Below are 12,225 nucleotides of genomic sequence, written 5' to 3' on the forward strand. Positions count from 1 at the left end.
GGTGTCTGTTGTAACTTCTCCTTTTTCATTTCTAATTTTATTGATTTGAGTCCTCTCCCTCTTTTTCTTGATGAGTCTGGCTAATGGTTTATCAATTTGGTTTATCTTCTCAACGTACCAGCTTTTAGTTTTATTGATCTTTGCTACTGTTTCCTTCATTCCTTTTTCATTTATTTCTGCTGTGATCTTTATGATTTCTTTCCTTATGCTAACTTTGGGGTTTTTTTGTTCTTTCTCTAATTGCTTTAGGTGTACTGTTAGGTTGTTTTTTTGAGATGTTTCTTGTTTCTTGAGGTAGGATTGTATTGCTATAAACTTTCGTCTTAGAACTGCTTTTGCTGCATCCCATAGGTTTTGGGTTGTCATGTTTTCATTGTCATTTGTTTCTGGGTATTTTTTTAATTTCCTCTTTGATATCTTCAGTGATCTCTTGGTTATTTAGTAGTGTATTGTTTAACCTCCATGTGTTTGTATTTTTTACAGTTTTTTTCCTGTAACTGATATCTAGTTTCATAATGTTGCGGTCAGAAAAGACACTTGATATGATTTCAATTTTCTTAAATTTACTGAGGCTTGATTTGTGACCCCAGATGTGATCTGTCCTGGAGAATATTCCATGTGCAGTTGAGAAGAAAGTGTAGTCTGCTGTTTTTGCATGGAATGTCCTATAAATTTCAGTTAAATCTATCTGGTCTATTGTGTCATTTAAAGCTTGTGTTTCCTTATTAATTTTCTGTTTGGATGATCTGTCCATTGGTGTAAGCGAGGTGTTAAAGTCCCCCACTATTATTGTGTTACTGTCGATTTCCTCTTTTATAGCTGTTAGCATTTGCCTTATGTATTGAGGTGCTCTTATGATGGATGCATATATATTTATAATTGTTATATCTTCTTCTTGGATTGATCCCTTGATCATTATGTAGTGTCCTTCCTTGTCTCTTGTAACATTCTTTATTTTAAAGTCTATTTTATCTGATATGAGTATTGCTGCTCCTGCTTTCTTTTGATTCCATTTGCATGGAATATCTTTTTCCATCCCCTCACTTTCAGTCTGTATGTGTCCCTATGTCTGAAGTGGGTCTCTGGTAGACAGCATATATATGGGTCTTGTTTTTGTATCCATTCAGCGAGCCTGTGTCTTTTGGTTGGAGCATTTAATCCATTCACGTTTAAGGTAATTATCAATATGTATGTTCCTATTACCATTTTCTTAATTGTTTTGGGTTTGTTTTTGTAGGTCCTTTTCTTCTCTTGTGTTTTCCACTTAGAGAAGTTCCTTTAGCATTTGTTGTAGAGCTGGTTTGGTGGTGCTGAATTCTCTTAGCTTTTGCTTGTCTGTAAAGCTTTTGATTTCTCCATCACATCTGAATGAGATCCTTGCCAGGTAGAGTAATGGTTGTAAGTTCTTCCCTTTCATCACTTTAAATATATCATGCCACTCCCTTCTGGCTTGTAGAGTTTCTGCTGAGAAATCAACTGTTAACCTTATGGGAGTTCCCTTGTATATTATTTGTCCTTTTTCCCTTGTTGCTTCCAGTAAGTTTTCTTTGTCTTTAATTTTTGTCAATTTGATTACTACGCATCTCAGCGTGTTTCTCCTTGGGTTTATCTTGCCTGGGTCTCGCTGTGCTTCCTGGAGTTGGGTGGCTATTTCCTTTCCCATGTTAGGGAAGTTTTCGACTATAATCTCTTCATATATTTTCTCTGGTCCTTTATCTCTCTCTTCTCCTTCTGGGACCCCTATAATGAGAATGTTGTTGTGTTTCATATTGTCCCAGAGGTCTCTTAGGCTGTCTTCATTTCTTTTCATTCTTTTTTTCTTTATTCTGTTCCGCAGCAGTGAATTCCACCGTTCTGTCGTCCAGGTCACTTATCTGTTCTTCTGTGTCAGTTATTCTGCTATTGATTCCTTCTAGTGTATTTTTTTATCTCACTTATTGTATTGTTCATCTCTGTTTGAGATGTTTCTTCTAGGTCTTTGTTAAACATATCCTGCATCTTCTCGATATTTCCCTCCGTTCTTTTTCTGAGGTCCTGGATCATCTTCCCTATCATTATTCTGAATTCTTTTTCTGGAAGATTTCCTATCTCTACTTCATTTAGTTGTTTTTCTGGGGTTTTATCTTGTTCCTTCATCTGGTACATAGCCCTCTGCCTTTTCATCTTGTCTATCTTTCTGTGAATGTGGTTTTTGTTCCACAGGCTGCAGGACTGTAGTTCTTCTTGCTTCTGCTGTCTGCCCTCTGGTGGATGAGGCTATCTAAGAGGCTTGTGCAAGTTTCCTGATGATCGGGACTGGTGGAGGGTAGAGCTGGGTGTTGCTCTGGTGGGCAGAGCTCAGTAAACTTTAATCCACTTGTCTGCTGATGGGTGGGGCTGGGTTCCCTCCCTGTTGGTTGTTTGGCCTGAGGTGACCCGACACTGGAGCCTACCTGGCTCTTTGGTGGGGCTAATGGCGGACTCTGGGAGGGCTCACGCCAAGGAGTACTTCCCAGAACTTCTGCTGCCAGTGTCCTTGTCCCCATGGTGAGCCACAGCCACCCCCTGCCTCTGCAGGAGACCCTCCAACACTAGCAGGTAATCCTGGTCCCGATGCACACACTACTTTGTGTGTGCCCTCCAAGAGTGGAGTCTCTGTTTCCCCCAGTTCTGTCGAAGTCCTGCAATCAAATCCTGGTAGCCTTCAAAGTCTGACTCTCTGGGAATTCCTCCTCCTGTTGCTGGACCCCCAGGTTGGGAAGCCTGACGTGGGGCTCAGAACCTTCACTCCAGTGGCTGGATTTGTGTGGTATAAGTGTTCTCCAGTTTGTGAGTCACCCACCCAGCAGTTATGGGATTTGATTTTATTGTGATTGCACCCCTCCTACCATCTCATTGTGACTTCTTCTCTGTCTTTGGATGTGGGGTATCTTTTTTGGTGAGTTCCAGTGTCTTCCTGTCAATGATTGTTCAGCAGTTAGTTGTGATTCCGGTGCTCTTGCAAGAGGGAGTCCCTGTATGCTTTCTTGAGATTTGAGTGGCTGGCTCCCCTTGCCTCTTCAGGCCTAGCTGCTATTTGTGCTCTCTTGTTACTAGCACCCCTTATTAGTTTCTCTTAACTCTCCCGTATATGCCCTTAATTAAATCTCTTCAATTACCTTTTGTAGGAGAGCAAAGTTTGCCACCCCAAAATGTGCCACTTTGGCATGTGGATTATTTTGAGCTGAAAACAATCAAGGCCCCAAAGACTTAGGAAGAACCTTTGACTTTCTCCCTATCTGCCTAAAAGAATTTGGATAGAGGACCTGCTCCAGGAAGGGAGCTATCACCATAAATAACCATAGTATGATGTGAACTAGGTGTGGTAGGCGGGGAGGAACCCAGCAAAATCTGATTGATAAAATTCCTCTCTGTGTCCCATTGTTTCTATATGACCCGGCAAACATTTGTTTACCAAACGTTTGCTTTTCCATCTCCCTTTTAATTGCCTTCCTCCCCTTTGAAGTCCCAGACTCCTACTGTGTCTCCTTAGCTCAGAATAGCATATAAGCCTCAATTGCCTGACTGTCCTTTGGGTCTCATATTCTTATGGAGCCCCTGTACGTATGTAAATTTGGTTTTTCTCCTATTCATCTTTGTCACGTCAATTTAACTATTAGGCCAGCCAGAAGAACCTAGAAGAGTAGAGGAATAATTTTCCTTCCCAACACCTTCTCTGCATGTAACATTCACTTCCTGCCAGGAAACCTACAGATAGCCTTCATTTCATAGCACAGTATATAACCCATAATCAGTGCTTAATAAATGCTTCTGTCTATTATTGTTTTTACATGCACAACATGGTTACTATTTAAATCAGAATTTGTCCATTTTCAAGTCAGGGACATTTTCATCTTACAGTATTTCCAGCACTGGATACTTTCTAGTTGTTTGTCTTTACAAAACCTCAGTTTAAAGAATACGGTTATGAAGACTTGAGGGGCTGATATATGGTTGTGTTTCTGAAAGTTCAAAGATTAGAGCTGAAAAGTCCTAAAAATCCCATTCAAATCAACTCTAATAAGTGTCAGCATTTTTTCATTGTAGCAAAATATATCAAAATCACTTTTATTGAGAATGTATGTCCAGTTGGCCAAGGTCTGAAATTCTTTGTATTTTCATTTTATTTGTTTCAGTGACGTATTTATTGCTATAAAATCTAGCTTTGAGCTTCTAAGACCTCTGGCTATATGAGCCAGAAAGAGAGGCTTGGCCTTAACCATGGGCCAAAGTTGGCCTTTTATTCTATTATGTTCTGAAGGGCAGTGATGAAAGAAATCTTAGTTTCACCAGCTAGGAAAATTACTTGACTTAGTTACACTTGGGGAAGAAAACTAGAATTTCAAGAATTGTTGCATGTAATTAGTCCATGTTTATCAAAATGCTTTCCAGAGACAGCTGACACAACATCATTTGAAGAGTTTTTCAAAAATGTATATTATCTGGTTCTAACAGGACCTACTGAATCCAAATACTTGGGAGTATGGCCTTGGTAAACTAAATGTTAATTTTACTAGCTGCCCCACGTTATATCCCTATGTACCAAATTTGAGAACCATTGCAATAATAAGCCATTTTAAAAGATCCTTTCTATGGGGGTGGGTCTTAAAATGGATTTATCTAAATATAATATAAGGGAAAGGCTAACATATAAAATGAAATTAAAAAGTACAAAAGATTTTGGAATGACAATTTTGATACACCTTGTTATGAACTTAGCATAAGTTATCAAATTTAAAATTAGCAATTTTTAAAGTTCGGGTTGCTTACAATTCTGTAACAAATAAAATCACCACGGGGTGATTTCAAGAAATTTAAGGAATGACCCCTCCCTCTCCACTTACTCATCATGACATAGCACTTTCTACCTCCTGTTAATTATTTTTGCATGTGCCAAATCCTTACTGATAATTTGTGATCTCCTTGAAAGCAGGGATCATATCTTTTACATTTTATGTGGTTTAGAGTTGTTAGCCCCTGACCCATGGCAGGATGGTCATAAATATTTATTGAAATAATGAATGAGTGGAGAATATTGTATTTTGGGATAAGATTAAGAGTGTGTGTGTGTGTGTGTGTGTGTGTGTGTGTGTGTGTGTGAAATGTTTAGGCAAAAATAAGAGATTCAATAACAAAGTATTAAACTGTGTGGTACAGAGTTCTCAGGGAGAATGCTTCATGGGAACTAGAATGGTTATATAGACATTAAATGTCTAAGGAAATAAAAAGTCAACCTTGGTGAACCTAAAACACCTCTAAAAAAAAAGTCTATTAAGAAAAAGTCAACATTGAGCTGCACCTTGCAGTTTGTAGGAGATCTGGCTAAGAAAAGAGGTCCAGGCAGGGATTGACATGCAATTGCCTGAAGATGGTGGTTCCAGGTGAGTCATATGTAATGAAAAACGTGTGGAGACAAATAGCAATGAATAAAAGATGTGGGACTGAAGAGGAGAGAGAGTCGAGTAAGTGAAGGTTGTTAGGGTTTGGAGAGTTCAAAGAGCCTGGGGAGTCTGGGCTTGGTCCCCTAAGTGACTGGCAACCACTGTAAGTGTGGGGGACAGGACGGCTGGGGTGTAGCTGTCTTGCCCCTTGATGGGAGGGCTGTAGGGCTGGGAGGCCAGAGAGGACATAATAAATTTAAGATAATACAGGCTGCACGGTCTCTTTTTCCATCGAGTCCAAATGAATCAGAAAGAAGTTCTTCATGTCTGCCTTCTCATTATGGGCCCTGGGGCATAAACCAGGCTGTGGACCAGGTTTGGAGTCTAGAAACTCTGTGGAAGTGGAGGCAGTTCGAACTAGCCTTTAGTCTCTACTACTTTGGAAACCCCTGTCTTCTTCTAAATCCCCACAATCCACAACTCTCTGTGGACAGAGACTTCTACAGAGACTGATTTTTTAACAAAAGAAAACCGTTCGGGGACTTCCCTGGTGGTCCAGTGGGTAGGACTCTGTGCTCCCAGTGCAGGGAGCCTGGGTTCAATCCCTAGTCAAGGAACTAGATACCGCATGCACGCCGCAACTAAGTCTGCATGCTGCAACTAAGGATCCCGTACGCCGCAACTAAGGATCCCGCATGCTGCAACTAAAACCCAGTGCAGGCAAAATAAATAAATAAATAAATACCAGTTACAGTTGATAAAAAGAGAAAACCCTTTATTATTTTGAGAGAGGCACAGGGAGATTGTCTTTTGCCCAAATACATATCTCTATTTTATTTTAATCAAATGCACGAAATGTGGTGAGATAGTTGCACAGAGGGAAGTGGCAGTGTTAAAATCATGATTTTTTTCCCCTCCATCAACCCCATCTTATGAGTAATGTGAGCCTGACTAAATGGCAAACACGTTCTCTTGCTCGAGAGGACCAAGAGCCTCACACATTTTGAATAGGAGCACAAGTTGTAGAGCAAGATATGCCACAGTGAGGGTGGGTGACATTATGGAAATAGAAAGTAGCAGTTATCTGCGTGGGCTTGCCACCCTAGCAAGATGTGATTGCCCTTCTTTCTGTCCTGCCTACTCCCAGATTTTCACACAGTTTCCACTGCACTCGCCAAGCTCAACGCCTAAGTCAGGCCCAAGATGTTCTATTACTAAACTGTTTTCCGAACAACAGCATAACCACCTGCGTGCTACAATGCTGCCTGTGTGTCTGGCTGATGGGAGCCAATAAACACCCCACGCACCTGTGTTCCCACAGTCGTGAGGCAGGAGAACGACACTATTTCCTAGGGGAAGAGAATAAAGGCAGACGTGTCACCAGTCCAGCTGTGAGTGAGGTTAAGTCCAGGAAAGGAGCCTTCTAGGGCCACGTGGAGACTCATCTCTAAGGATCTCTGAGATCAGGAAGTCCCCTCATTCCAATTCGCAGTGATATCTGGTGACAGAAGTTTCTCGCATTCAGGCAGTTGAGGGAACAGTCAGCCAGACGATATGGGAATGCTCGCGACGAGACGCCTGCTGCCGAGATAACGCCCAGCTGTGATTTTTATTTCTCTCTGTTTGGATAACACGACTCGTTCTTACTGCCTTCACTGAGATAGACTGCCAAAGAAACGGCCAGTTTGGAAGAACACACACTGAAAAATCAACATTCCCGACTCATCTTGAGATCACGGCAGCAACAGGAACGTATTTCCAAAGAGCCAGAATAAAACAGCAGAAGTCGAGGAGAGATGTGGTCTTGCCAGACTGTGGCATCATCTCACACAAACACACAGAACTGAGAGGATGAGGGCGGGCATGAGACTTTCACCGCAATATTATGGATTTCTTGGAAATATCAAATGTCAAGCACAACACGGTCCCCACTGCAGCCACCGATCTTTCAGTAACTTCCATTTATTCCTATTTCCCTCCTCTGTTCCTTTTCCACTTGCACAAAATAAAAAGATGCCAAATTGGTTTCATTTTTAAATCCTAATATTAGTCAATATATATGCCCATCATGAAATGGGTTTGGCTCATAAATGCAGAGCCTTGCTCATTTTTCCTCTTAATGTGGATGTGATTACTCAAAATGCAGAGTGTTCTTATTGTCATATATGTGGCAGAGCTGTTAGTGATTATTACATAGCTGATTCCTGCAACATAGTTTGCTTCTTTTTTTAGCATGTTATTTCTGGCATGCCAATGTTTTCGGGAGGGTGGATGACGTGCAGAAGTTAGGCAGAGACAAGGATGAAAAACATTCAGGGTTTTCAATGATATTTCACCATTTGAATTTCATCTATTTCTAAAGCATATCCAGTAGCATTAAGGTAGGAGATTCCTACACCAAAGCCTGGCCACCTATATCTTATCTTTAATATGAGCAAAATGATGAAGGAACCTTACTTAGGATACTCATCATTCCTTCATGGCATGAACCCCTGCAACCCTTCTCCCCACTCATTATTCATCTTTCAGCCATGGTTTTTGCAGATGAGATATAACTTTTAAGTGCTCCACATATGGCAAGAATGTCATGCTTTTCCACCATGTAAAGGCTTTTTTTTTCCTGATCTTTTTCATGGAAAAAATACGGAAAATAAAACATAAAATGTGAATAATGAGCAGAAATATTTATGGTCTCTATACTGCTACTCAAATATTTTCTCACACATCCTCAACTAACTCTCTATTTCATGTTATCTGTCAGAAAGTTATAAATTTCCCATGTAACAGAGAGAAAAGAAGCTTAGCATTTCACTGAACTGAATTTGAAAATCTAGAATTTACATTTATGAATTGATATAATCTACCTACAAAGGAACAGGTTTACAGGTTCCTAAAAAGCAAAAGAATAACATGAAAAGGGAACACTAGTGTGGTTTATTTCTTACTCTTTTGAAGTATGACTAAAATATGACTCATATTTATAGCTCATAAAATATGGCTCATAGCCTCTTACCTTGAGTTCCACAGAGCTGTTAACTCCTGGAGTTAACATTCAGTAAGACTCTGAGGAGAAGGGAAGAGGGTAAACTCGTGACAGGTACAGGACTGTTTCTTCTCTTACAGCGTCACTAATCCCTGACAGGGCAGTTACAGATCACAGCTGCCTCATTTGCACCCTTGTCATTTAAGCAGTGGGGACAGGCAGTTGACGAGGAGAAGGAAGGCTTCTATCGAAGGGATCTTGGATAAGCATAAGTTTGCTTGATTCTAACCTATCAATAGATTCTTTTTTCTCTGTTAGTAACACCTAGAAAATTTAGCACAGTGACATTTTAAAATCAATGAATCATTTTTTAAAGCAACACGGATGTGCATTCAGTCACTGAAGATAGCAGTTTCCCCCATTAAAGAAAATCATCCTGCCTCTCTTGTTACTTCATTTCTTGGATGCTTCAGCTGGTGCTTTCAGTCTCTGTCCACTACTCCAGTGAGGGGGCACCGGGGCTGAAGACTCTGGTTTGTAATCCAAGACTCCATGCTCCAGCTGCTGGGGTAACCAAAGGAGGGTATAAGGATCAAAGAAACCTACTCATGCCTGTTAGATGGGAATGAACAGCTGATTCCCAGAGTGAGAGCTGGGCCACCTCAAGCTGGAGTAATTCATCGAAAGAAAGAGCTGCTGTGTCAGCCAGGATAAGGGTAATTGTAAAGATAAAAGGAATTCTCATGGCCAAGCTGAACAGGAGAGCAGGTACCTCCTCAGAACTGGGTGGAACTCAAAGGACAGATTGCAAACAGAAGGGGCTATAGCTCCACAATGAACAAGTGGGTCATTCCCCACTGGGTGTTGCTGAAATAATCCTGGAGTAAAAGGTTCCCCCAAATAAAATAGGGCTGAAAGAGGACATTAAGAGAATTCCAGTTATTCCCTCTGCTTCCTTATTTCCTTTTTTTCTTTGAAACTATCATGAAGGTATAATTCTTTCTCTGCCTTTTTTCTGCTTTTTTGGGTTGTTGGCTTCAGTTTCCCCAATAAGGAAGAGCAAAAACTAGTGAAAAGGAATTTAAAAGGCTTTTGCCCAGATAACTTTGGAATATTTTTGCCATCCATATATATTTTTCCATTTTATTCACTTTTGAAATTTATAGACAGTAGAAATCATACTTGTGCATTTCTAGGAATTTGACAAATGTATACAGTTGAATAGCAATCACCAGAAATAAAAACAAGAGTTGTATCAACCCCACAATTTCCCTTGTGCTGCCCATTTAAAAACCAGTTCCCCTACAGCCCCTAGAAAACTCTGAATTTTTAAATGTTTTTCTACATTTACCTTTTCCATAATGTCATATCAATGGAATTATACAGTTTGGAGCTTTTTACAGTCTGGCATCTTTCACTTAGCACTTGAGATTCAGCATGTTGTTGTGCATATCAGAAGTTGTGTCTATCAAGAGATCATTCTTTTTATGGATGAGTAGTAGTCCATGTTAAGGATGTATCACAGTTATTTTATTCATCTGTTAGTTGAAGGACATTTGGGCCTTTTCCACTTTTTGGTGATTGTGAGTAAAGCCGTTTCTTATTCCATTAAAATATTTTATGATTTTCCTTGTGGCTTCCTTTCTGAATTATTTTTTAGGATTTGAAATATTTAGTCATTTCGTCCTATCTCTTTCTGTTACTCATTTGTGGTTAATTCCATTATGATCAGAGGACGTACTTTGTTTTATTTTTATATTTTTATTTATTTTTTATCCTCACATAGTCTTCTTTATTCATGCATGCTTGCACTTCTCTAAAATAGAGCAGAGGTAGAATTTTCCTAGGAGTGGAAATTAAAAAAAATTATCTCCAAAATGGCTTTACTAAAAATATAGGAACTTGCCCATTTTTTCACCTTTACCAAAACTGGTTATTAATATTTAAAAAATTTTTTCTCATTTTTTACTAAAACATAAAATCTTATTTTAAAGTTGTCTTAGCCTGATTCTTAGTGAGGTTGAAACATGTCCTTGTATTTATTGGCTAATTATATTTCTTCCCTGAGTTACTTTTTCTTATTCTTTTCTCTTTTTTCCATTGCATTGTGTTTTTCTTTTTGATGTGTTCTGATTATAAATATTTTGACTCTTGAATGTGTTGAAAATTGTTTTCCTAGTTTGTGCCTTGCTTTCTATCTTTGGCCATAATATCTTTTAAAATACAGAAATATAAAAATTTGGCCAAATATATCAAATGTTTCCTTTATGGATTTTGGAGTTTGTTTGTCAGAAATTTCGTTTTTATGTAACATCTCTGTAACATGAAAAAGCAAATTATCTTAGTATTGTATGAAAAACTTAGAAGAATAAAAGGGACAGAGTCTCAGCAAGAGTTAGCCCCATTAAGGACATTCAAAATAGGTGCTAATCTACAGATTCAATGCAATCCCTATCAAACTACCAATGGCATTTTTCACAGGGCTAGAACAAAAAATTTCACAATTTGTATGGAAACACAAAAGACCCCGAATAGCCAAAGCAATCTTGAGAAAGAAAAAGAGAGCTGGAGGAATCAGGCTCCCGGACTGCAGACTATACTACAAAGCTACAGTAATCAAGACAGTATGGTACTGGCACAAAGACAGAAATATAGATCAATGGAACAGGATAGAAAGCCCAGCGATAAACCAAAGCACATATGGTCACCTTATCTTTGATAAAGGAGGCAAGAATATACAATGGAGAAAAGACAGCCTCTTCAATAAGTCATGCTGGGGAAAATGGACAGCTACATGTGAAAGAATGAAATTACAACACTTGCTAACAACCTACACAAAAATAAGCTCAAAATGGATTAAAGACCTAAATATAAGGCCATTCACTATAAAACTCTTAGAGGAAAACATAGGCAGAACACTCTATGACATAAATCACAGCAAGATCCTTTTTGGACCCACCTCCTAGAGAAATGGAAATAAAAACAAAAATAAACAAATGGGACCTAATGAAACTTAAAAGCTTTTGCGCAGCAAAGGAAACCATAAACAAGATGAAAAGACAACCCTCAGAATGGGAGAAAATATTTGCAAACGAAGCAACTGACAAAGGATTAATCTCCAAAATATACAAGCAGCACATGCAGCTCAATATGAAAAAAACAAACAACCCAATCCAAAAATGGGCAGAAGACCTAAATAGACATTTCTCCAAAGAAGATATACAGATTGCCAACAAACACATGAAAGGATGCTCTACATCACTAATCATTAGAGAAATGCAAATCAAAACTACAATGAGGTGTCACCTCACACCAGTCAGAATGGCCATCATCAAACAATCTACAAACAACAAATGCTGGAGAGGGTGTGGAGAAAAGGGAACCCTCTTGCACTGTTGGTGGGTATGTAAATTGATACAGCCACTATGGAGAACAGTATGGAGGTTCCTTAAAAAACTAAAAATAGAGCTACCATACGACACAGCAATCCCACTACTGAGCATATACCCTGAGAAAACCATAATTCAAAAAGAGTCATGTACCACAATGTTCATTGCAGCTCTATTTACAATAGCCAGGACATGGAAGCAACCTAAGTGTCCATCGACAGATGAATGGGTAAAGAAGATGTGACACATATATACAATGGAATGTTACTCAGCCATAAAAAGAAAGGAAATTGAGTTATTTGTAGTGAGGTGGATGGACCTAGAGTCTGTCATACAGAGTGAAGTAAGTCAGAAAGAGAAAAACAAATACCGTATGCTAACACATATATAGAGAAACTAAAAAAAAAAAAAAAGGTTCTGAAGAGCCTAGGGGCAGGACAGGAATGAAGACGCA

The sequence above is a fragment of the Eubalaena glacialis genome, chromosome X (assembly GCF_028564815.1).
Source record: "Eubalaena glacialis isolate mEubGla1 chromosome X, mEubGla1.1.hap2.+ XY, whole genome shotgun sequence".
NCBI classification, from domain to species: Eukaryota; Metazoa; Chordata; class Mammalia; order Artiodactyla; family Balaenidae; genus Eubalaena; species Eubalaena glacialis.